This window comes from Sapajus apella, unplaced genomic scaffold (genome assembly GCF_009761245.1).
Source record: "Sapajus apella isolate SASKATOON/1434 unplaced genomic scaffold, GSC_monkey_1.0 scaffold44, whole genome shotgun sequence".
In the NCBI taxonomy this organism is placed as follows: Eukaryota; Metazoa; Chordata; class Mammalia; order Primates; family Cebidae; genus Sapajus; species Sapajus apella.
The window spans coordinates 16,232,198-16,259,312 of record NW_022436984.1 but is presented as its reverse complement, the minus strand read 5'-3'; the positions used below and the strand labels follow the sequence as shown (position 1 = coordinate 16,259,312).

Sequence of the window (27,115 nt, the reverse complement as noted above, 5' to 3'; positions counted from 1 at the left end):
AGGGAGGGTGCAAGGCCAGGCCGAGCTGCCACACACCCTGGGCTTCTGGAACAGGCCACAGCTGCCACGTCTGCTGGGTGGATGGCAATGTGGGCGGGCTTCAAAGTGTCTCCTCAAAAAATGTGCTCAACGCTCAGCTCCAATGGCACCCCCTACACCTCTGCTTGCTCTGCGGATCCCTCTCCCTCTGCCTCCACTTCTCCTAACCTCCCTCGCACTAGCTGGCCCATGAGTTTGCAGATCTCAGGGACCAGGTGGTCCCGTGCACAAGGCAATGAGATAGGCAGTGAGACAGCGCTTCCCAGCAGACATAGATGAGCCCTCGTAGGGGAGTCTCACGCAGTCACGCCATCTCTAAAGGTCCACAGAGCTCCCAGTTCCTGGATGGTGGGAACAGAGATGGTTTAAGATCACGCCCATATTTCCTCCAGAGACCGGGCAGGCTTTGAGAGTAGATTCTAGCAATGTCTGAGGAAACAAGAGAAGCCACAGTCCCGTGTTCCAGCCCAGTCTACGAGGTTGTTGCAGTCACCTTCCTGAGACTTGGTCCATGAAACTAAGTCACATGATCCTGCTCAGATTCAGTGAGCGTGGCAAAATGCATCACATGGCCTACTCCAGGCCAGCCCAAGTCCTGGACAGTCACGGGGCCTGGCCACTGCCAGTCCAATAATTTGGCGCAGAAAAAGATGCTGCCCTTCTAAGGTATTTTATTTCCATTGGTCAGGAAGTTATTGTAATATACTGACCATGTTAGAATAAGTACTTTACTGCCATCTGCAGAAAATATGACATAAGAAACACAGAAATTGCTTACCTTTGGAGTCAATGAAATTATATAAAAATATGAAGATTTCCAAATAATAAAGCATCCATGATCGTCCCCCTAAGAGCCATATGGTTGAAGTCCAAATCCCCAGCACATCAGAATGAAGCTGTATTTGGAAAGAGGGCCATTAAAAAGGTGTTAAGTTACAATGGGGTTGTTAGGGGCTGGGTGAGGTGACTCACACCTGTAATTCCAGCACCCTGGGAGGCCAAAGTAAGAGGATCACTTGAGCCCAGGAGTTCAAGACCTGCCTGGGCAATATAGCAAGACCCTTGTCTCTACAAAAATAAGTAAATAAATAACCAGGTGTGGTGACACACACCTGTGGTCCCAGCTACTCGGAGGCTGGGTGAATGGATCACTTGAGCCCAGGAGTTCAAGGTTGCAGTGAGCCACACTTGTACCATTGTACTCCAGCCTGGGCAACAGAATGAGGCCAACTCAAAAAAAAAAAAAAAAATGGGCTTGTTAGGGTGGACACTAATCCAGTCTGCTTGGTGTCTTTGTAAGGAAAACAGCTCGGGACACACGGAGAGACAACAGGGGCATGCCTGCATGGAGGGACAAGCTGTGAAGAGGCAGTGAGAGGGTGGCCGTCCGCAAGCCGAGGAGAGATGCCTCTGAGGAAACGACCCTGTTGGCACCTTGATCTTGGACATCCAGCCTCCAGGACTGTGAGAAAATGAACGTGTGTTGCGTAAGCCTTTCAGTCTTCGGTGTCTGCTCTGGCAGACTGAGCTGGCTAACACACCGCTTCCCCAACCAGCTACTGTACTGGTTCATGTCCCCCATCCCCTTTGCCTCCTTCAAAATAAAAATCTACATAGCCCTCACACCTGTAATCCCAGCACTGTGGGAAGCTGAGGCAGGTGGATCACTGAGATCAGGAGTTCGAGATCAGCCTGGCCAACATGGCAAAACCCCGCCTCTACTAAAAATACAAAAAAACTAGCCGGGTGTGGTGGCGTGAGCCTGTAGTCCCATCTACTCAGGAGACTAAGGCGGGAGAATCACTTAAACTCAGGAGGTGGAAGTTGCAGTGACGATCACACCACTGCACTCCAGCCTGGATGACAGAGTGAGGCGCCATAAAAACAAAACAAAACCAAAAAAAACCCTCTGTGCAATGGGGACTATTAAATGGCCTTGAAAACACAGACCAACAGTTCTTGCCCCGTACACACAGTGTCACCTCTTCAGTTCAGGCGAGCACTAGGGCAGGGTTCAGCGCCCCCAGGCCACAGTCCCCCAACACCCCTGACCCAGGTCCCTCCTGGGCAATGCTGCACCACCCACCCAACACCAAAGCCCCAGCAAGTCCCAGACCCTCACTCTTCCCTTCTCAAAGCTGCGACAACAGCCATCTTACATCCAGGTGGCAAAACTCACCCTGGAGGCCACTGGGTAAGCAAGGGGCTCAGAGCAGAGAGAAACGGGGGCCCCTCGCACCCGGATCAGTGCAGGGGCTGGGCTGGTGGCTGGAGCTGGGCAGAGTGTTCCTGCTTTGTCCTAGAAATGGGCTGGGCAGTGCCTCTTCCTTAGAGACCTGTGTCCATTCCCAGCTCACAAAGCCTTCCACCCAGGCCAGGTTCAAATTAGCCGGCCTGTCCTCAGTCAGCTGGTTGTAATTGCAGTCCCTTGTGCTAGGGTTTCACTTTCAACGTTGATTTATGGGAAACACAAGGTTGCCTGAAGTCCACTTGAATTCCTCCTCAGTGAAGCAATGGTCCTGGGAGAGCTGGAAGGGCCCTGGCATCCCAAAGGGGATGGGGGAGGCGGCTCAGGGCTCATCCACACAACTGGAGCTGTCCCCGCAGAAGGGAATGCGACCAGGGACCTGAGCCACACTCGGGTGGGCCACGTGGAGCTCTCCTTGGAGAAAGGATATGTGCATGTGGTGGAATTCTATGCAACGTTGAAAGTAAGTGAGCCAGACTCACACACGCCAACACACATGGATCTCGCCAACATGTTGAAAGAAAAAAAGCTAACTGCAGAAGAATACATACTAGAATGCCACTATTTACAGTTTCAAAGCATAGAAAACAGCCCTGTAAATACTTCAAGAAAACCTGCATATGTGGTTCAAAAAAATTAAAGAAATTCATAAGAGATATCAAATATAGGATAGCAGTTACTTGTTTGGGGTGCAGGGTGCACAGCGGAAGGTGTGCTGGGGGGTGCACCCGGGGTTCCGCCTGGATTTGTTAGTTTTGTTTCTGAAACTGGTTTGTGGTTCCACGGGTGTTCATTAGATCACTGTTTTGGTGTATCTGCTTTTGATTGATTTTTGTTTTTAATTATTTTGTTTTTGTCTTTTTTCAGTTGTTTTTGGATTTTTGTTTTGGTTGCATATTAATCAGGGGCAGAGCTGGAACTCTGAGCTCCTTCCATCCCACTGGCTTTGCCAGGAGCCCCAGTGACCCTGGGACGTATGTGACTGTCCCACCTGGGCCTGGTGATCACTGCCTGGCAGGCCTTGCAGAGCCAGACCGAGCCTTAGAACACCTTCTGGGGCACAGCTGGGGGAGTAGGCCCTGCACCCCCTGCCACCTGGAAGCTAGACCTTGGAGAGAAGCTGAAGCCACAGTCACAATGCCGAATCTCAGGCCAAAGTCTACACTCCCCCGCCACCCAACCTGGGACAATGAGGCAAAACTGGAGACTTCAAGATCACCCCCTGCCAAACCCAATGGCTTTCAAGTATCCCTGTTACCGGAAGCGGCACCCCAGCCCTCCATTTGTTCATACCAGAGCCCCTGAAGCCACCCTTGACACTCCCTTTCCCTCATCCACACGTTCAATCCCATCACCCGTCTGAGACAAGGCACCCAGACCGGGATGCCCACGGCCTCCCTTCCCTGCCTCTATCCCCAGAGGCCAGGCTCACAAGGGCCTCGACAGGCCATGCCCAGTGAAAACACTGGGGTCTGTTTCTCTCCCTGGAGAAAAAGCAGGACAGTGGAGGCTAGACATCTGATTCTCAGGAAATGAAAACATTTTTCAACGTTTCACCCTAGGATATGAGTCTTCACAGCACCTGATACAGGGAAGCCAGAAGTCAGAATGCACATCTCCAGACATCAAGAATAATAACAGCTTGGCCAGAAGTGGTAGCTCACACCTATAATCCCAACGCTTGGGAGGCCAAGCCGAGAGGATCACTTGAGCCCAGGAGTCGGAGACCAGCCTGCACAACATGGTGAAACTCTGTCGCTACAAAAAATAAAATAATTAGCCAGGTGTGGTGGTGTGCGCTTATAGTCCCAGCTACTCAGGAGGCTGAGGTGGGAGGATCGCTTGAGCCCAGGAGATTGAGCCTATAATCGCATCACTGTACTCCAAGCTGGGTGACAGAGCAGGAAGCTGTCTCAAAAAAAAAAAAAAAAAAAAGGAAAGCATGACAGCTGTACCGCCACTCCCAGCAGCAGAGGGACAAGCCAATCACAGCTAGGCAACAGACATGTTTTGCTTGGCCCACACCATGCTTGAAATTGGAATTGCTGCCAACATGTAGCATTAGGAGAATTCACATAAAAATCCCTATTTGGAAATAGACAAACTGGCTTCAGCAGCCAGCATTCTTCCACTGCACCTCCCTTCCAGCCATGAAGGCAGACCCTCCCTAGGGCCCCCTTCCCCGGGACTCAGCACCATTTGCCGTCTTTCCTCAGTCCTGCCTCCTTTATTACACTGTCACCCTGGTCCCTGCGGGCATTGAAGTTTGTAGGTCCTCATTTTATTTATTTATTTAGGGACAGAGTCTCACTCTGTCCCCCAGGCTGGAGTACAGTGGTGTGATCATAGCTCGCTGCAGCTTCCAACACCCGGGCTCCAATGATCCTCCTGCCTCAGCCTCCCAAATAGCTGAGACTATAGGCTCACACCACCATGCCCAGCTAAATTTTACTTTTGTAGAGACAGGGTCTTGCCCTGTTGCCTGGGCTGATCTTAAACTCCTAGGCTCAAGCTATCCTCCTGCCACAGTCTCCCAAGGTGCTGGGATTATAGGCATGAGCCACCGTGCCTGGCCCAAACCTCATTCTGGAACCTGAGGAACAGTTTTGCTAGTGGGAAATAGGTTCCATGCTCTGTGTGTTCAGCAGGACCCCCCTTTCCCAGTCTATGGTAGACTAGGTGGGAGGTGAGGCCCAAGAATCAGGAAAGAGGGCTTGAGCGTGGCCAAAAACCAAGGCTACAGCAGGAGGAGCAGACAGCTGTGTGCTGGGACTTTCTGTCAGGTGGGCAGGAGAGGCGGGTCAGCAGAATTACCCAAGAGAGAGCCACGCTGGTGAAGATGTGGAGTTGACAGCTGAGCCTGGTGAGGGCTGTGGATGGGATTCAACCCTCGCAGTGTGAGGGCTCAGCTTTCTCTTTAGATTCTAAAGTACGCTGCTTCTCGAAGCACATGGCCACCCCCCTCGGTCTTTCTTCCCCCACCCACAGACACTGAGCTTTCCAAACATCTGGGCCTTCCAACCCCCACCAGGGGCCTGAGCCTGCCCCAAAGATTTCCAAGACAGAAGTGGCTGCGAGGCCCACTCACCACAGGGAAGGCCACCAGCCTGGGGACAACTTCAATTGCAAGGAAGAGTTTAAAGTCCCAGGGTGCCAGGAAAGACGGAAGAAACTGGAAGAGAAGGAAGGGAGGGGCTCTGGAGGTAGGGGCCGAGGAAACACATACCCCAGGCCCTGAAGAAAGGGGCAGGGAGGCCTGTCTTATGGTCGGGGCATTCCAAGTTGATAGTTAGATCAGGAAGACAAACCCTGACTTTTCAGAGGCCTCCTGCCACTGTGCAGTTTGTTAATTTCCTTACCTGGAAACCAAAGCACAGAACTGACTGACATCCTTCAGCTTCCCCTTCCCCATCTACACATACCTGAGCCAGAAAATCAACAGGTCCCTGAGTCCAATTCACTCAGTCACAGGGAGACAGGAGGCTAACCATGAATGTCACCTGGCCAGAGGAACCATGAGCCAGAGGGACGGCTCCCCTCAGCCTCTCAGCCGCATAGCTGGGCTTTGGATGTCCAACAGAATCACTGTTGCAACAGCCCAGGTTCATGAAAAAAACCTTTCAGATGAAGCACAATTGTCCATTTCTGTATGTGTACACAAACATCCACATACTTATCATTTGGCAGGCACCAAAGATTTAATGAAATCTTACTAGAGAAAAACTCAAGATTGGGAAAGCTGAATATTTTCCTGCAAACTGGGACAAGGCAGCCATGATTTGGTCTGAGCTTTGTGAGATGACGCTGGTGTCAGTGAATACGTGCCAAGTTCCCCCAGGCATGTGGCTGCGAACCACTTCCTAAGATGCCATTACTCCTACTGGGCCATTTAGGTGTGACAAGAAAGACATCTGCCATCATGGCTGGCGCGTCCATACCAGCTGGACTCAGGCACGGGGGAGCTGTTGTTCCCACAGTGGGAGGGGTCCGTGTGGAGCCTCTGACCCTCCTGTCCAGCCCAGATTGGGTCGTGACTGACCAGGGTGACAGTGACAATCCATGGGATGAGGTGGAGGCCCTTCCCCAGCCTAAGTGGGTGGCTTCTCTTCCTTCTGGCTGATCCTAGGCACACAGCCTGACTCCTGATCCCCGCCACATTGCCGCCATCCCCCCACCCCCACCCCGCCTTGCCCCACTTGTCAGCTCCTTTCCCCTGAAACCCAGGTGTGCAGCGGGAGATGACCTCTCAGGCCGCCTCCTTTCTCAGTGCCCCAAACAAGCCACAGGCCATCCTGTGCGCAACAAAGATGTACCACCAGTACTGGAAAAGGAAAAGAGCAGGAGAAGGAGAAAATTCACCAGGCAGGGAGGGCCGGGGTGTAGACAATCTGCCTCCAGTTTTATAGTCCTCGTCCTTGGCCACCAGAGCTGATGCTCCTTTGGCCCTGAAGCCAAGCATCCTCCCTTTTCACCTTTACACCTGCCCTCCTCCTCCCTCCATCCCAGCTCCAGACAGCAACTCCCTCTCCCCACTTTGATTTATCTCAACCAGAGGGAGTGCAAAGTTAGATCTAGCCCTGTTCTCAACACCCTTTTAAAAAATGAGCCACACACATCCCTGCAGATTCATGCATTCAGAGGCAAACGCTCCGAGCCACACAGTCCAGGACAGACTGATGGACAGGCAAAGACACACATCCACGTACGCAGAGACAACAGCAGATAGGCTGCTAGACACCCCCTCAATACACGCTCTCACACTGAGGACAAAGGGACCCATGTGGGGCCAGAAGCACAGGCAGGCGCACATCCCAAAAGCTGCGCCATGAGCTGTTTGAAGCTTCTTTTGAGGAAAAACACTCTGCCCCAAAGAGAAGGCCCCTGACAGGGCCGGGGTTTTTTTTTTTTTTTCAGTGCACTGGATAAATTGCTTTTGTGCAAAAATAAACACAAGTGAACTGCATTAGCTGAGCAAGTGACACATTAGTTACAGATGCAGGGCCTGTCAGAACATTGAGGAAACAGCTTTTATTGGGGAAGGGCTGAGAGACTCATAAATAACTGGTTGGCAATCTCACATAAACATTTGTGCATTCACATAAACACCGCCTACCACAAACGCTAGCCTAGCTGCCGGCGCGGACTGGAAGGGCCCTTCCCGCCTGTCCTCAGAGAATAGCAAGGCAGGCAGGCGGGGCAGGGTCACAAGCCCCTTTTCTCCCAGAGTTCCCAACTACTTGGACTCACGCTCTGTGCTCGGTGGGGTGGAGGGAGAGATCCAAGTTCTAAATCCTAAACATCTGCCAGAGAAAGAGGGCTGATGCCAAGCCCCAGCGGACAACTGGTCCGTTTTCCTCCCACTACAGAGAAGTCACATTTACCCAGCCCAGAGAGAAAGAGGAGGAAATGGCACTGCACTGGGGGCTGGGCTGTCAAATAAAGCCAAGAAAGGAATTTGCAAAGATGGGAAATGCCTCTTTGATGCAGCTCCAGGGGTTCCCATCAGAATCATAGGACAAAGGCCATGAAAGGTGGCCGGCCCCGTCCAACCATTCAGACACAGGGAGCCTGGGCTTCCTCTTACCACCTCCTGAAGATGCCTTTGCCCTGAGTCCTGGAGTTCTCTCCTCTGAGTTGAACACTTCAGAGCCACATCCAGCTGATCCCTCAAAGAAGAGCAAAGCAGGCCAGGTGAAGTAGTTCACTCCTATAATCCCAGCACTTTCAGAGGCTGAGGTGGGAGGATAGATTGAGCCCCGGGGGTGGAGGCTACGGTGAGCCATGTTTGCACCACTGCACTCCAGCCTGGGCAACAGAGCGAGATCCTATCTCAAAAAAAAAAGTGGGGCATACCCACGATTTTGTCCTTGCTACATTTTTCCCTGTGGTACCTGCCAACCCAACAAGCACCCTGGCACCCTCACACTACACCCCTCCCAAGCAAAGCGCCCCCTTCAGAAAAGTTCTGATGCACTTGTTTGCCCTGCGGTCTGAGGAACAGAGAACGGCTACGCGTGTTTCATTCTCCTCCGTGCCCTCCTCTGTCACAAAGGCAACTGCCAAAGGACAAGGTATGACATGGTAGGATTTAAAGCAAGTGGCTAACACTCAAAAGTTTTGTGGGATTTTTAGGGAAGAGAGTGTAGAAAGGGGAATGTTCCTGGCCCCAAGTTCCCACTACCATGATTAGCTCCAAAAGCAGCTCCGTCCACTTTCAGCTCAATAAATGTCAGCTGACTCTCCCCTTTCCCCCCAAAAAAGACCCAAATCTCTAGACTGAATGGCTCTTTTACCCATCACATTCCCTGAGTCCATCCCACCCCTCCTCCAGCCTGATTTCCCTTACTGCTCCTCATGTACCTGAGGGTGCAGGAATTCCGTGAATTCCATCCTCATCCATGTGTTAGAATTTCATGCTTTCCCTTAGTCAATCCCTTCTGAGAAGACCTTTTTCTTCTGCAGGTCCAGATCCAAGCCATCCTTCCAAGTTCCATTCAAAAGTCACATTCTCCAGCAGGACTCATCTCTCCCTCTTTTAAACTTGGGGAGACCTTTTCAGCACCTAACTGATGACTTTTCTTCTTGTTCTAAGTTATCTGTACTTATTTGTTTATCTGGTCTATATCCCCTTGAGATACTAAACCCTCAGGTCTGTGGTCCCATGACTCTTTCAGGTTTCTCTTCCTGCCAAACGCTTCTTCAAGGCCTGGGCAATGGTAGGTGGAATTAAAGGAGGATGTTGGCGGTGGTATCTGGAATCCACGCCTGTGATCATGGTGGGATGTGGTGGTGTGGTTGAGTTGCAAGGGGGAAGATGGCAGTAGTGATGGAAACTGGCCAACAAGTCTTCCCCTAGACAATCTGCCTTTGGCTACGCTTTGCTGCTGAACGACTCTGCTTTGGAAAAGAAAGGAAGATGCCAGGCATGGACAGCCAACCAAGCACCACGGCTCTGTTGGATCGACCTCAGCCGTCTAGGCCCTTTCTTCCCATCCACAAATGGAATGCTTTCTGAGGAAACACAAAACACAGTACCAGATATAAATAGTGAAGGCTCTTTGGCCAGGGCGTCCCTCAGGAGAGAACACAGTGTAGCCATAATTTATTGTGTTGGCTATTTTCACTTCCAATCTTACTTTTATGGACATTATTTCATGGGCTGGAGCTTAAACACAGATGGAAAGATTCTGGCTTTGTAACAAGAGATGGTTTCTGGTGGGCCAGCCCATGGCTCTGTTTGTGTGAGCGAACGCACATGATCGTGTCCTTAGGTGGGGTTGGGAAATGCCTTTATTATGTGCTGGGACTTTGATCCAACAATTTTGCCTTCACCTTTCCCCAAGGCTGGGGCCCCGGATGCTCCCAGGGAAGGAAGTGACAAACACCATAGTGAGCGAGGGGGAGGAGGGACAGGCCAGCCTTTGAAATGTATTTCTGCCTTGGACTGGATCTGCCATCCTTGAGTCTTCAGAGGGCTTTGACTCAGGGACTTGGGCCTAGATCCCAAAGGGCAAAATTGAAAGGAAGGGGACACTATTATATGTGTGAGATACACACACACACACACATACACACACACACACACACATACACACACACACACACACACACACACACACATACACACACACACACACACACACACACATACACATACATATAATTGATGACTCTGTGTTGGATGATTTGCATTGTCTTTTTTGGGGAGCAGGGGCAGGAGCTAGGTAGAAAGCTGAGCTTGTCCTGTCTCTTAATGTCTTGTGAGCTGCCCTCCTCCCTCTATAATATATCACAGGTAGTTTCACGTCAACAAACATTCTTGAGAACATGATGGAGGCCAGGTGTAGTGGCTCACACCTATAATTCCAGCACTTTGGGAGGCCGAGGTGGGAGGATCACTTGAGGCCAGGAGTTTGAGACCCACTCCCCCCATCACTACAAAAAAATAAAAAATTAGCCAGGCGTGGTGGTGTGTGCCTGTGGTCCCAGCTACTTAGGAGATCGAGGCTGGAGGATTGCTTGAGTCCCTGAGTTCAAGGCTGCAGTGAGCTATGATCACACCACTGCACTCCAGCCTGGGTGACAGAGCAAGACCCTGTCTCAACAACAACAAAAAAAAGGAACATGATATAGACTATGGTGCTCAGAGTCTGGTGTGCCAAGGTTTGTCTAACAGACTTCATTTAGGTTGGGGAGAAAGAGAGCACAGGAGGGAGAGAAGGGGAAGAAGATACGGAGGGAAAGGGAGAGAGGGAGAGACAGAGGAGGTTGAGCCTCATAAGAAATGCTTCCAGCCCACCGGGTATATCTTGGCCGCAGGTGTGACCCGTACACATCCCTAGAATCCAAGGACACTGGGTGGAGGCCAGCCTCATGCTGATAGCCAGGCATCCAGGAGCTGCAGCCATCTGCCTTCCCAGCCCCTCCTTTCTTTCCTCCCAGGGTTGGTTTCCAACAGACTCTAAGAAGCCTTGGGAGGGTAGATCAGGAAACACAGGGGTGCAGGGGGAGACTCTGGGCTGCAAGGAGCAGTGGCCATCTTCAGCTAGGAAGGTCCACGGAAAATGAATGCAGGGAGGAGGTGCACCCAGGAGGGGACTCTGTGGGGCCTTGCAGAGGGTAATTGTCCTGCGTGCCCAGCTTCCAGGGATTCCACATGGAAGAGCTGCTGTGTGAAGTGAAATGTCTATGAGAGGCTGGCCTCAGGGGTCTCTACCATTGTGAGCCTGGCACCAGAGCTCTGTGGGAGAAAGATGACCCTCTTGCTTGCTTGGCAGAGATGGTTTCTTTGGTTTTTATTGTACAGACATTTTTATTTTGCACCACTGCAGTGGTAAGCTTCCAGGATAGCCGTCCTTGGGGGGTCCTTGGAAAGAGTTTAAATAGACCCAAGGAAATGGTCTTCTATGCCCAGAAAGCCTTCTGCCCTCACCAGGCTCTGCTGGTGAGACGTCACACCCACGCTACGGGTGCAGAGGGGTCGAGAGCTTTGAAACATGAGTGGGGGCAACCGGGATCTGCTCCGAGCTGCAGATGCTTCGGGAAGCTCATGTCTAGCACCTGAGCTGCTTGAGAAATCTGGCACAGGCACCCAGCACAAGAGACCCAAGAACTACATTTCAGAAAATGTGATAACCAGGCATGGAGGGCACACTGTTGTCTGGCTGCCCCCACTCCTTGTGGGAACCACACCACCCACCCCCCACTGCAGGAGTCCTGGTGGGGCCATCTGTCAATCCCAGGCTCTCCTGCCCTCCCCCCCCGAAACAAGTTTGAGCCCTGGATCTCTGCCCTAGGACTTCCCAGTTATGAAAGCCAATATAGTCCCTTTTTGCTCAAGCCTGTTTGAGTTGGTCTTCTGTCACTTGCAGCTGAAAACGTCCCATTGAATATACCAGGCTAATAACTAACTATGAAATCGGCTCCAAACCAAAGAACTAAGTCAGAGTGAAAATGTGTCTTCCAAGGGTCAGAATCCCATAGTTCTCTGGAAGAGAAACATACGAGACTTCTACCAGATCTGGACAGGCTGGCTAGAAGCGGTACTGCCCTTAGACATAGGCAGGAGAGACCCCTGCATACACACCACACACATACACACACACACACACACACACACACACACATATTAAATAACACATGGAAATCTCTGTCCCTGCCCCTCAGGATCCAGCGCTCAGCACTAGCACAGCGTGACCTCTAACTCCAACACATCCATTCTCATGAGCAGCACCATTCAGGCCCCAGGGAAACGCCTCACATCTTTTGTGTTATATCCTTGAATCAAAAAAAGACTGTGTCTAAATGCTGTGAAAATGTGTGGGCTATGCTGCTGTTCACACTGGAGACGACACTACGCTGGCTGTGGAGTGTGGACAGGAGCACACTAAGGTAAGAGAAAAGGCATTGATCAAATCCTTCCTCTCACATAGCAAGAATACAACAGAAGTAGCAGATCCAATGGTGGCGAGCATGCACTTTCTTGCTTCTCTTTGTGGTTGCAGAGGTACTCACAAATTAGCACAGTGTTTGCTACAGCTGCACACGGCAATTGAGGAGCATTTTGCAATATGAATAATTCATGATTCGCCTACATTTGCACATATGTAGGTAACATGCATGAGGCATGACACTAATGCTTTACATTGGCAACTAGACAGACATGGAACAATGCTACAATTGTAAATGAATTTATTTTTGTAAAAATCTTTACTAAGATTTTGTTACTTTTTTTTTTTTTTTTTGTGAGAGAGTCTCATGTTGTTGCCCAGGCTGGAGCACAGTGGCACGATCTCAGCTCACTGCAACCTCCACCCACTGCAGCTTCTGTCTCCCAGGTTCAAACAATTCTCTGTCTCAGCCTCCCGAGTACCTGAGATTACAGACGCCTGCCACCACACCTGGCTAATTTTTGTATTTTTAGTAGAGACGGGGTTTCACCATCTTGGCCAGGCTGGTCTTGAATGCCTGACCTCATGATCAAGCTGCCTGGGCCTCCCAAAGTGCTGGGATTACAGGCATGAGCCACCTCGCGCGGCCCCGACATTTTCAAGACTTAAATTTAAAAGTTCGCTTTACTTAAACATCTTATTTAAATGTTACATGTATTAGATAAAGTGGATCCATTATACTATTAGTTATATTTGCCTTCTAATTTTAATAGATAATGTTGAAGATTTTAAGCAAAAATAAATTTTTTAAAACTTACAAGAAAAGTAATTTTAAGCTTTGATCTTTTACAATTTATTTTAATTTACATTTTTATTAAAACAGGTGCACTTTTGTACTATTTTGGTTATGTTGCTGCATCACAAACCCCAAAACTTAGTGCTTTCAAATCAATTGGCCAGGCATAGTGGCTCACTCCTGTAATCCCAACAGTTTGGGAGGCCAAGGTAGGGGGATCACTTGAGGCCAGGAGTTCAAGACCAGCCTGGGCAATATAGAGAGACCCTATCTCCACACACACACACACAAAAAAAAAAAACCATTTTTAATTAAAAACAATTATTTTAATAAAATACTTTTAGCTCTCATGGTTCTGTGAGTTACCTGCGCTTAGTGGTCATTTATGGGGACAGGTCTCTCATGTGGTCACAGTCAAATGGCAGCAGGGTCTACAGCAAGCTTGTCCAACCTGCAGCTTGTGGGCTGCATGAGATCCTGAATGGCTCTGAATGCAGGTCAACACAAATTTGTAAACTTTTTTTTTTTTTGAGACAGTTTCTCTCTTGTTGCCCAGGCTGGAGTGCAATGGCACGATCTCGGCTCACTGCAACCCCTGCCTCCTGGATTCAAGTGATTCTCCTGTCTCAGCCTTCAAATAGTTGGGATTACAGGTGCACACAACCATGCTCAGCTAATTTTTGTATTTTTAGTAGAGACGGGTTTTCACCATGTTGGCCAGGTTGGTCTTGAACTCCTAGCCTCAGGTGATCTACCCACCTCGGCCTCCCACAATGCTGGGATCACAGGCATGAGCCACCACGCCTGACCCGCAAATTTTCTAAAAACATTATGAGATTTGTGTGTGTGTGTGATTTTTGTTTTTAGCTCATTAGCTATTGTTAGTGTTAGTGTATTTTATGTGTAGCCCAAGACAGTCCTTCTTCCAGTGTGGCCCAGAGAAGCCAAAAGATTGGACATTGTTGGTCTAGAGTCCAACACTGGCTCACTTGACTGCACATCCAAGATGGCAGCATCTTCTTTCACCTAGCTCGGGTCTCAGTCGGGATGGATGGAGTGAGTGGAGTCTGGCTGAATCTACTGCTTTCTCCATGTGGCCTTTCCATGGGGGTGGGTATCTTGGCTTCCTTAAAGTTTGACAGTCTCAGAGGAATCGAATTTCTAAGATGATAGCTGGCTTACCCCAGAGCAAGCTATCTAAGTGACCCAGGGAGCCAAAGGCTTCCCATGACCTGTCCTCAGAGGTCATGAAGCCTCACAGTCACTGCTTTCTGTTGGTCAAAAGCAAGTCACAGAGACAGACTGGATTTAAGAGAAGGGAAAGTTTGGGCATACTAAGGGTGTGACTCATGGGAGGGGCTATCTTGGAAGACCAGCTGCCACAATGTCTGCCCTCTGCCTCCCGTGAGTCATACACCTCCCAAGTGCGAAACACACTCCCCTTCCAAGACCCTTCATGTATCAGCCACGAAGCCTTCAGGCTCGGGCTTCAAATCTAGGACCTCAGCCTCCAACTCAGGTCCAGGTGCAAATAAGGCCCCCCAGGTATGGGTCTTTAGAGAGGGTTCCTTTTACCCTGAGGATCTGTGAGCTAAAAAGACAAGTTATCTTCCTCCATAGCCAACATGCAGCAACAAGGCAGGCAGCAGGCACAGGATAACGGCAACAGACACTCCCATTCAAAAAGGAAAAGAAACTTGCACAGTGCCATTCTGAAATCAAGCCAAGCACATGTCACCAGCGTCTTCATTAGACCTGGTCCCACTCTCGGGAAGGGGCTATCCCTAACTGTTGGCTTCACACTCAATTATCCTTCCTTTTCCATAAGAAATGACCAGGGCAATCAGGCACAGTGGCTCATGCCTGTAATCCCAGCACTTTGGGAGGCCGAGGTGGGCAGAAAGCTTGAGGTCGGGAGTTGGAGACCAGCCTGGTCAACATGGTGAAACCCCATCTCTACTAAAAATACAAAAATTAGCCAGGCATGGTTGCGTACATATGTAATCCCATCTACTGGGGAGGCTGAGGCAGGAGAATCCCTTGAACCTGGGAGTAGGAGGTTGCAGTGAGCCAAGATAGTGCCATTGCACTCCAACCTGGGAGATAGTGCAAGACTCTGTCTCAAAAAAAAAAAAAAAAAAAGAAATGACCAGGGTCTGCTGCCAAGTACCTTCCTGTTCTTGGCCTGCTTCCTGCTCATACAGAAGGTATCTTTTCATTTTGAACTGTCTCTATCCCTTTCCATCCAACCTGATACACTTCTTTCAAAAAATTGTGTTTCTTAAATACCAAATTATAATTTACTCCTTTAGACAATAGCCACACCCCTACTTCTCGCCCAAAAGGCTTTTTGCTACTTTAAGCCACTTGTGAGGTTGCTGTGGGATTCTTAGAAGTCCTGTTGTCTAGTAAAAATTCTCACACTCTGAAGATTCTTTGCCGGGCATGGTGGTGCGTGCTTGTGGTCCCAGATGCTCCAGAGGGCTCTCTGTGCCTAGGAGTTGGAGGCCAGCCTGGACAACATTGTGACACCCTGTCTCAAGGGGAAAAACAATATTCTCAGAAGCCCTACTGTCTATTTAAAGGGTCTACAAAAATAATGCCCTTAAATTTTTCTGAGGTTTTAATAAAGGGTTTTACAACCACACCCTTGATTTCACATTTACCGAAGGCCACAATTTACGGGCAGCACCCTAAATTTTATCTTTGCCCTGAGACCCTTTCTTATTTTGAAAGCCTTTCACTGGCTGGAACAACAGTCCTGGGCGCCTTGTATTTCCAAAATTCTACTCAAAACCTAAATAGTTCCTTCTTTGGTTCATCTCTATCTCTTCCTGTTTTTTTTATTTTTTTATTTTTTTGAGACGGAGTCTCGCTCTGTCGCCCCGGTTGGAGTGCAGTGGTGCGATCTCAGCTCACTGCAACCTCTGCCTCCTGGATTCAAGTGATTTTCCTGCCTCAGCCTCCTGAATAGCTGGGACTACAGGCATGCACCACCACACCCAGCTAATTTTTTATATTTTTGGTAGAGATGAGGTTTCACCATGTTGACCAGGCTGGTCTCCAACTCCCGACCTCAAGTGATCCGCCCACCTCGGCCTCCCAAAGTGCTGGGATTACAGACATGAGCCACCACACCTGGCCTCTTCCTGTTTTATCAGAGTCAGGTGGAGGAAGCTAATTATTAAATATCACTTTCAAAAGCTCCACCTGGAAATCGCCCTAGCCAGATCCCCTAGCTCATTGGGCGCCCTTTTCTATGTCCACGTCATTGCAGGTGAGGGGCTCACGTAACTCTTCTGCCAGTGCCTCGCTAGGTCTCCTCACTCCATCTCGACATTTCGGTACACCACAGGTTTTAGGTTTTTCTTACAATACACCACTTCCAGCACTGTGGTCCCGGCCTTCCAAAGAAGGCCCCAGTGAACAAGACCTGCTGGTCTTATGCCTTGTGTGGTGCTCCCACAGCGAATCTGGGCTGGCCTGTGACTCATCTAACAAATAGCAATGCAGTGGACGCAGTTGCATAACTTTTGGATGGACCTTTAGGAGTACTGGCAGCATCCTTTTCCTCCCATTTAACTTACTCACTTCTGGGAGTCCTGGGCACCAGCCATGGAGGAAGTCCAGCTACCCTCTTGGAGCGACCAGCAACTCTACGGGAGAGAGAAGGCCAGAGATTACACACAGAGGGATAAAGGAGCTGATGTCCCATCCTTCCAGCTGAGCCTCTTAATGATCCGGCCTCGTCCACCACGCAACCACAGCCGCAAGAGAATTCCCAAGCATGCGCAGCAGAAAAAGCTCAGCTAAACCCAGCCAAGCCACAGAAACACACAAAAATAAAATGTTGGTGGTTCTCAGCCCCTAAGTTTTGGGGCAGTTTGTTATGCAGCGCAAATGACTGAAACAACTCTGACACAAGCTTGTTTCCTCTTTCATCCTTTAGACCAGCACTGTCACTGGAACACAAATGATGAGTTCGCTGTTATAAAAACATGATTACTAATTTTACTGAAGTTAAGGCAAACAAATGAATTCTAGAGAGTAAATTTACGCTAATGTACAAATAAATGTCTTTATTCCTCACCCAAACATCACTGGCTTTCCACAGAATTTAAGAAAGGGGACCATACAAGGTTGGACATACTAGGGGTGACTCATTGTGCGGGCTATCTTGGAAGACCAGCTGCCACAATGTCTGCCCTCTGCCTCCCATGAGTCACACACCTCCCACGTGCGAAACACACTCCCCTTCCAAGACCCTTACGGTATCGGCCATGAAGCCTTCAGGCTCAGGCTCCAAATCCAGGGCCTCAGCCTCCAACTCAGGTCCGGGTGCAAATGAGGCCCCTCTGGTGTGGTTCTTTAGAGAGGGTTCCTTTTGCTGGCCCTGAAGATCTGTAAGTTAAAGAGACAAGTTTTCTTCCCCCATAGGCAACATACAGCAACAAGGCACCGGCAGCCACAGAATAACTGCAGCAGAAACTCCCAGTCTATTGGGAATCCCCTCAGGGGTTCGTAACTAAATTCAGTTGTCTTCAACACAGGGCAGACTTGCAGTCATATAAAAAGTATAACTTGGTCAAGTGTGGGGGCTCACGCCTGTAATCCCAACACTTTGGGAGGCCAAGGCGGGTGGATCACAAGGTCAGGAGTTTGAGACCAGCCTGACTAACATGGTGAAACCCCATCTCTACTAAAAATACAAAAATTAACCAGGTGTGGTGGCGCACGCCTGTTATCCCAGCTACTCAGGAGGCTGAGGGAGAATCGCTTGAACCCGGGAAGCAGAGGCGGTAGTGAACCGAGATTGTGCCATTGTACTCCAGCTTGGGCAACAGAGTGAGACCCCCATCTCTATTTTAAAAAAAAAAATTTAAGCCAGTTGTGGTGGTGCACATCTGTGGTTTCAGCTATTCGGGAGGCTGAGGCAGGAGGATGGCTTGAGCCCAGAAGATCCAGGCTGCAGTGAGCAGTGATCATGCCACTGTAGTCCAGCCTGGGCAACAGAGCAAGACCTTTAAAAAAAAAAAAAAAAATCCACCCACAGGCAATATCCAGCACTCACAGAGGACAAGGGGGTGGGGAAGAGACCAGGAGTCCTGAAACCCTCAGACAAGGCCAAAACTTGATTAAGCCACTATAGGTAAAGACAGGACTGGCTTCCTCCCCAAATTCCCCAAAGAGTGGGGGCTATTAACCCGACACCTGGACAGATGCAGAATCGGAGGGAAGCCCACTCACCGAGAAAAATCATTATCACATTCGACCAGTTAATCTGAATTCTGGGAGTTTCTGCAAGGCTCAGACAGAGCCTCTGACTCCGCATGCATGTGCAAGGATCCCACTTCAGTTTTGTGACCGTGGAAGTGCATCTACTTGTAGATGGGAGATTTCTTTACGCCTGGGTGAAGGTCCATGACTGAGCCTGTGTGGAAGACTGTGGGTGTCCGTGAGCAGAAGCGCCCCTGGTTCCGTGTGCAGGCTCTGAGGCCAGACTGCCTGGCCTTGAACCCCAAGTCTCCCAATTACTAGCTTTGTGACCTTGAGTAGACCTCTGTGTGACTCAATGGAGCTTTATGTGGGGGCAAATAACCACACCTACCTCATGCAGTTGTTGCAAGGATGAAATTACATAATCCTTTTTATAGTGTTAGGACAATGCCTATGATATAGTAAATTTCCAATAGGTGTTAGTTATAATTATGATGTGGGACTGTTTACATCCACATCTGCAAGTGTAGATTCAAGTATATCTGGTAAAGGTAGAGGGGTGTCTTTATATCTTTATTTATGAAGATATACACATCTGTGTGTCTGCATCTCTGTGTTTCTGTGTGTCCAGTGATAAGAACAACTGGCATTTATTGTGTGCCTACTATGTCACGTAGTAAGTTCTACAGATACTCACGTGAAAACATACACATACATGGATGTGAATGGCAACTACACATGCAGCCCTGTGGGAAGTAGAAAAGTTCTTTTTTAAAGCTTCCCTTCTTGTTAAAGAATAAGTGTGCTAATAACTGTGCTAAGCCCTATCTTATGCAGCTGTTAGATATGCCATGCTTACAGGCACGTAGTACACTCTGTCCTTGTACTTTAACCAAGTTATCTGTGCTGGATGTGCTCACAGGCATGTTCCAACTCTCCATTGCTTTTACCTGTTTAGAAAAGTTTTAAGTTTTAGCCCGTCGGGTTTTAGTTTAAATTGTTAAGATCTGGCTCCAGCCAATAAAGATCAGACACAGCAGTAAGAACGACCCCAAATGTGTAAGGGATAAATCTGTGTATTTTCCTTTGTTCATTGTACTCTTGTAGCATGATGGCTTCCCACAGTACAGAAAGTAAAAATTGCGTTGCTGAAAAATCCTTTGTCTTGCTGCTAATTTTTCTTTGTGGCACCGAGCATCTATTTCCAGCAAGCATGATTTACTATATCATAGGCATTGTACTAACACTATAAACAGGATTACGTTTAGGAGGCCACGGTGGACAGATCACTTGAGGTCAGGAGTTCAAGACCAGCCTGGCCAACATGGCAAAACCCTGTCTCTACTAAAAACACAAAAATTAGCCAGGCATGGTGGCAGGCATCTATAATCCCAGCTACTTGGGAAGCTGAGGCAGGAGAACTGCTTGAATCAGGGTGGCAGAAGTTGCAGTGAGCTGAGATTGTGCCACTGCGCTCCAGCCTGGGTGACAGCAAGACTTCATCTCAAAAAAAAAAAAAAGGATTAAGTAATTTCATCCTTGCAACAGCTACATGAGGTAGGTATGGTTATTCACACCACCCTCACATCCAGCCACATGTGCCAGTGAGTACCTGTAAGTGTGGCCATCTGCCTCAGCCCTGCCCAGTGAGACCCCCTTCCTGAGGGAACCACATGAGGGAAGGCAGTGAATGACACCCACCACCAGCCCCTTCCCCAGGCTCCCTATTGGCTTGAATTGCCCATGTCACATTTCCTCCAGTAGGAAAGAACAAATCAGGAGCCTGGATGAGAACTCACCAATCACAGACTTTGTTTCATCCTATGACTTGGTCTTGGCTTGGCCCAGGCTAAGAGCCTCCGTTTGAGAGTCTGTGAGCTCTGCAGGGGTTCCTACTGGGCCAGGCTAACTTTTCACAGGGGTGTGACTTTTGTTTTTCTTTTTTTTTTTTCACTGAGTGGCATGTACTGACTCATGGTGTATCCTCCCTGGGAGGACAGAGTCTAACATCAGCAAGACAGTGAATTCTCCTTGTGGATAAACCCCCCATGTTTTATGTGTTATGCTTCCTTTGGTTGCATTATCCAATGTTGGTAACATTTGAAGCTTAAAAGGATGATATTTGAAAATTTTGGGGCCAGGCACAATGGCTCACGCCTGTAATCCCAGCACTTTGGGAGGCTGAGGCAAGAGGATTTCTTGAGCCCAGGGGTTCAAGACTAGCCTGGGCAACACCGCAAGACCCCATCTATAAAAAAAAAATTAAAAAATTAGCCAGGTGTGGTGGCACACGCCTGTAGTCCCAGCTACTCAGAGGCTGAGATAGGAGGATCCTTTGAGTCCAGGTGTTCAAGGTTACAGTGAGCTGTGATCGCACCATGGCACTCCAGCCTAGGCAACAGAAGGAGACCCTGTCTCTTAAAAAAAAAAAAACTAAAAAAAAAATTTGTTTTATTTCTGTTGCCCAGGCTGGAGTGCAGTGCTTTTCTCTTTTGCCTTGATGGGTACATAATCGTCACCTTCACTGGCCTGAGGCATGCATCTCTGCTTAGAGAGAGACCAGGATTAATGTTTGATACAGACAGAATGCACAGAAGAAAAAAAGGTGGTAATGTTTGGCATTTGACACGCAAAACAGGATTATGCTGCAGATCAAAAGTCTTCTAAAGCAGGCTATTCTTTTGAGAGCATGTTTCCTGGATTCCCTCATCTCTCTCCTTGGGTGTGGCCCTGGAGTTTATGTAATGGATGACTGAGCAAGAAGAGGAAGAGTGTCGGTCCCCTCCTTCCTGCCTAGGGGAATTATGAAAGGGATTAGAAGGAAAGCAAACAAGTGGAGCCAAGCACTGGCCCACTCACCCCTCCCCGAGAGGGAGAAGCCCTTGTCCCTGACTCACACTGGAACTCTGGGAAGAAGTGGCATCCCAGGCAGCTGCAAACCAATCCGGCCTCTGCCTCCAGCCCAACAGGGCTCCCCAGTAAAGGAGAGGCACCACTGGAGTTCAGCTTTCAAAGTCAACTTCCATTCCTGTGAGCCAGCAGCCCTGCTGGGGCCACATGGCTCAGCTAGAAGAGCCTGTCGGGAGGAGGGACCAGGTGCAGGAGGGCTGGTCAGCAGGGGGCACCACAGGGGTTCTAGCCAGACCAGGAGGAACTGGACCATGAGGTTCATAAACTCAGCTTCTAGTATGATCAGTGGCCAGGAGGAAGAGGGGACATTGCTGTGTCCAGGGGACACCAACACCCCAGGATCCCAGCTGTTGCCTCCTGCCAGATGCCCCACAAGCTGCCCTTGTCTGTCTGCAACATCCCAACAGCACCACAGTGGGGGAAGCCAGGGAAAGCAGTCTGAGAACTAAGCATTTTATCCAAGAGAAATGAACAAAATCACTTAACAAGACCAGCTAATCACTCCAGCCCCGGGATGTTTAAATCAAGTTGAAAATTTCATTATTTTTCTCACTTATCGTCAGGCAGAGGTTGGAAGAAAGGCTAGATTCATTATAGATCCATAAATAACGAAATTACCTGTTTTCTGCACAATTAAATTACAGGATGAATTAAGTTTTCAACCCTGTTTCGCACACAAAAATAGAGGTGCCCCACTGCAATGTCCGCTGACTTTTCCAACCAAAGACAAGGACCCAAGCCTTCTGGATCCCCAGTTCCCTCCTCCAGGTGGTGGGGGACACTGTTATGGCAGTGAGGGCAAGGTCCCCGTTCAGCCCAAGGAGCGGGCTGAAGCCCCCTTATATCAGCCCCCTTGGGCTCACACACCACATCCCTCCCTCCTGGCTTATCTGTGCTTTTTTGAGGGGTGGAATGAGGTTTTCATTCTCTTTCCGGGCCCTTCCCATCCACGGTATTTCAGATCCCTCCTATCCCTGGCCTCTGCCCAGGGAGATGGGAATTTAATTGAGCGAAGAATGGTCTCCTGCCCTACACGCTGCATGACTGGGAGAGGCTGGGAGTGGAGCCGGCACATGCAAGGGCAATGCTGCCACCTGCTGGCGCCACAAAGAAACACAGCCCATGTGGGCAACCAAACCCCATTCGCCCCCCGCGGAACTGCACCTGGATGTCCTGCAGCTGAATGGTTCCTTTTTCCAGTGTGGCTTTTCACCTGTTCCTTCATTTAGTCATCCAGTGTGCTGGCTGGAACAAGAACATCATCCCATTTAATGGACAAGACAACTGACACCCACGAAAGAGCAGAATGCAGACTGAGGTCACAGGTGTGGGAACGGCTTGAAGGCAACGCTCAGTCTTCTACCTCCCAGCCAAGAGCTGTGTCCCCTCCTCAGTGCTCAGACAAGGTGCCCAAAAAGCAGGGGACCCCTATGAACGAGGTCTACAGGGCCATCCCCAGCATCCAGGGAGGCAGAGTGAGAGAGAGGGCACTAGGCAATAATGCCCACCCTGCAGTGGCCTGGTACAGGTACAGCGACTCTGTTTCCCAAGGTTGCACACCTTCCATGCAGGACATTTCAGCCACTTCGGTACCATTTTATGAAATAAAACAAGGGCAGGCTGGCTTCGAGGGAGGCCCTGACGAATGCCTGTCCCGCCTAACCGGGTTCCTCCAGATCCCAGAGGGCCCACCCCACAAGCTCACCTTGGTTCCTGTTCAGAGCTGTCAGTCTTAGGGGCTCCCTGGCTCCCCAGGATACAGGGTCTGATTTCCCCTGGCCTGGGGGACAGGAGTCCCCAAGTCTCAGGCTGAGTCACCCAGATTCCCTACACCCACCTCCATGCCCTGGGACACCTGTGCCTTGGGCCAACTGACCAGGGCAAACAGGCTGTGAGCAGAATCTCTCACCCTTGTCCTGCGTCCCCAAGGCCAATTCAGGTCCCCCAGGCCCTCTTTGCCAACAGGAAGTGTTTACTTCCCGAGGCTGGCTCCTCTCAGCCTGCTTGGCCTGCCATGAACAATTCCCAAATTGTGAGAGACAGCAGATGGCTCGGAGCCCGGGCTTTGACTGTCCTGCACAGGCACCGTCCTCAGTGCCACACCGGCCCCTGGCTCCGTCTCTTAATTACATCATAATAAAAATATCTCCAAGGTGGATGAGAGAGCAGCACGGAAAAAAAAAAAAAAAAAACAACGAAGACAAATCCATCTAACCCATTTCAGAATGGGCAGTGACTTTCCAAGCTGAGAAGAGATTACACTGGGAAAACGTAGATTGCAAAAAAGTTGACACTTCTGTACATCAAAAATATCCCAACATTAAAGTCAAGCAAGCCTCACAGGAAAAGCCTTTGCAACCTTAGGGTATATTTTTCCATGAATTGTCTGCTAATGTCCTTGCTGCTTTTCTGCTGGAAGCATTAGGTTGTCTGTTTGTTTATATATTAAACAGGAAAGGCTGCTTATTTTGAGCCCTTTGCATTTTGAACTCGTGATTGGATTGTCTATTAAATAAAAAAGAAAACCTAAATATAAGTCAAATAAAACCTTTTGGTTGATTCTGCATGAACAGTTGACAAATGAAAATTTCATACTAAAAAGTTTCCAAAGGGAAATTTCTACCACGGCCCTCAGCCCAGAGACCGGGAAAGGCAGAACTGTGGAGATGACTAAGCTGGTCAGTAGCAGCCCCCATGCTCACTGTCTCACTTCCAAGCACCCCATTCCCCAAGCCCCCGCACCTCCTTCACTCACTGTCTTGCGCCATCACGATCTGCTCTCAGAGGCGCTTTGATGAACTCCTCCATGCTAGGGAGCTGAGGATCCTCGAGGAGCTGCTCACTCTGCCTTTGAGTGCAGACACCATTCCATTCTAAGACCTAACTTCAACATTGCTGGTGTGGGCTGTGAAAACTTAAAAGTTGATTGATGGTGATGTTGCCTTGTTTTTTGTTTTTTGTTTTTTTTTGAGACAGGGTCTCACTCTGTCGCCTACGGCTGGAGTGCAGTGGCGTGAACATAGTCACCTCAGCCTTGACCTCTTGGGTGCAGGCCATCCTCCCATCCTGGCCTCCCAAATAGCTGGGACTACAGGTGTGTGCCATCATGCCCAGCTAAATTTTGTATTTTTTTTTTTTGTAGAGAAGGGGGTTTGTCCTGTTGCCCAGGCTGGTCTCGAACCCCTGGACACAAGTGTGATGTTGCTTTTCGATAAGGATCTGAAAGAGCTGAGTCCTGACCTACAGAACAGACCGTGAAAGAGCCAAGAGTCATTTTCCCTAATGGCAGCTGCAGGCAGAGTGTGTGTGTGGTGGCAGAGTTGGGGGGGGGGCGCTCACAGAGGATGTTGTGTGGTCAGCAGGTAGGTGATGGCCGGGCTGCCTTCTCACCCGCTGGGTGCTCAGCATCCCGACTCTCCTCTTTGCTCCTGGCTCTTCCAGCCCAGGCCTTCACTTGGCCAACACAGCCTGGAGGACAGAAAAAGTACCTCTTCTCTGCCCGAGCCCCCTCCCACCTACACACGCCGTGGCGGAGCAGCTCGCCCCTCTTTGGGCATGGGAGATGATGGAGCCGGTGGGAATCCCCTTCTTCCCCGGCAGTGGTCGCTGTCCCTCCTGAAAGCGGTCAGCGGTCACCCTCACTGCCAGGACTCTGCACTGTCCCAAGCCTCCTCCTCTCCAGACCTCCTTCGCACCTCTCCCCGCTCTTCTTGTCCTGGTAGGGTCCAGGAAAGGCTGAAAAGCTACGGATAGCCCCACGCTGCCCCCCAGGCTGCGGGTGACCTCGCAGTCGGAGGCTGGTCCTGTGGCCCGCCCTGCCCGGCTCCCGGGCCTCGGGGAGCCTTCTCAGGCAGAGCCGCAGCGACACCGTGTGGTAGAAGTCCGTCGGCACGGCCACACGGCTCAGAGCGGGCCCACAGACGTGCTTACAACAGCTCCCTGTCGACACCGGTGCTGGCGACACGCGAGTGCAAACACACCCTCTTGCCGTTCTCAGCGTTTGGGCCTTGCCTGTGACGGTAGGAAAAGAAATGGCCTTGCTGTGCTACAGCCGGGGCTGCAGTCAGCGCTTCGATCCTGAGACGTAACTCCGATGATGCTTGCCCACACCACCCAGGTGTTCCAGACTTTCCCGATGCATTGAAGGGCTGGTCTTGCTGTAAGAAAAGAACAACTGATTTTTCTGATTTCTTAAGCGTTGTAGGCTGTACAAAAGGTAGACATGCTAGTGAGAAGCCACCAGAACCAGTCAAACCTGAAGTCAAGACTACTGAGAAGAAAGAACTATCTGAATTGAAACCCAAATTTCAGGAAGACATCGTTCAAGCCCCACAGTCAGTAGAAGCAATAAAAAGGCCAAGCCCAGATGAGCCAATAACGAATTTGGAATTAAAACTATCTGGTTCCGCCAAACAAGCACCTGATAAACTGTCATCACGGAATGAAGAAGATAAGAAAGAAGACAATTGGGCCAGGTGCTGCGGCCCACACCTGTAATCCCACCACTTTGGGAGGCCAAGGTGGGTGGATCACAAGGTCAGGAGTTCGAGATCAGCATGACTAACATGGTGAAACCCTGTCCCTACTAAAGATACAAAAAATTAACCGGGTGTGGTGGCACACACCTGTAATCTCAACTACTCGGGAGGCTGAGGCAGGAGAATCTCTCAAACCCAGGAGGCAGAGGCTGCAGTGAGCCAAGATGGCGCCATTGCACTCCAGCCTGGGAGACAGGGTGAAACTCTGTCTCAAAAACAAAAAAAAAATGAAGAAGACAATGATGAAATTAGGATTGTGACCTCATGTAAGAATGGAGGGTGTTCAAAGACATATCAGGGTGCAAGAGTCTAGAAGAAGTCTGTGTATATCATTCTGGAATACCTATTTGCCATGAGGGAATGAAACACTGGAGCTGTTGTCGAAGAGAAACTTCTGATTTTAATACATTCTTAGCCCAAGAGGGCTGTCAACAGGGAAACACATGTGGACTGAAAAGGATGCTGGGAAAAGTTGTTCCATGTAGACCTGACTGGCATCAGACTGGAGTGAAGTTACCATTTCAGTATGTGCTTAAAATTCACTTCCAGAGCTCAGTCGAGTAGAAGCAAATAGCACATTGTTAAATGTGCACAATTGTATTTGAAGGAGAGAAAGAATTTGATCAAAATGTGAAATTATGGGGTGTGACTGATGTAAAGCAAAGTTATGTCACTATGACTGCAACGAAGATTGAGATCACTGTGAGAAAAGCTGAACCGATGCACTGGGCAAGCCTTGAACCGCTGCAGCCAAAGAGCAGAAAAACAAAGACACCCAAAGGAGGGAGCATGAGATGGGAAGAAGGCTATGATGCATTTCAGAATTCTTCATAGTGTGTGAAGTGGCGGCTTGCTGCTGTCGTCTTTTGTTTTGGTGTTGTGTTGCTGGATCTGGCATTTCAGGGTTCACATTAGGTTCTTAAAAGCCAAAGTCAGTGTGTCTTTTTGTGTCTCTCATCTTTCTTGTGTGTTATGTAAGATTGACTATTCATTTCTCCTTACTGATGGGAACCATAGTTGTGTCCTGTACTTGAAGAGGCTAGAAAATAGCCCATAACCATAAATGCAGTATTTCTTCGTATTTCTCTGTTAAGCAGAGAAATATTAAGGAACGTGATTTTTACGTCTTTCTATTATTCCATAATTAGTAAAGCAAGATGAAATGTCAGTTTTTAATCAGTTTTTTCTTGGATGTGTGTTCTTACAATACTTGAAAATATTTATGGAAGAGATCAAGTTGTTTTTTCTATGTGGGATGATTACTTTTTTAAGGAGGACTAATTCTGAGGTAGTGTAGTAAGTAAAGGGGAATGTATGAATTGTTTAACAAATTAGAATTTGTTTACAACTAATTGAATTTTTAAATTATGTCAAAACTTACATTACTTGCCAAGCAGTATGATGTAAGAGTACAGGAAACATAAGTAAGAATACAGAGGTATCAATTTGGCTACAATTCATCATTTTATAAGACTAA

At 49.2% G+C, this 27,115-nt stretch overlaps 1 long non-coding RNA gene and 1 pseudogene across 1 annotated transcript; one reads left to right on the top strand and one right to left on the bottom strand.

Moving 5' to 3' along the window:
• On the bottom strand, positions 1-24,046 carry LOC116524234. The gene is made up of 4 exons (XR_004257229.1): positions 23,843-24,046; positions 17,244-17,374; positions 16,565-16,629; positions 1-380 (listed from the first exon to the last, which is right to left on the bottom strand). It is a non-coding gene; the product is annotated as an uncharacterized LOC116524234 (long non-coding RNA).
• A 1,085-nt stretch (positions 24,047-25,131) lies between these two features.
• On the top strand, positions 25,132-27,115 carry LOC116524233 (annotated as a pseudogene).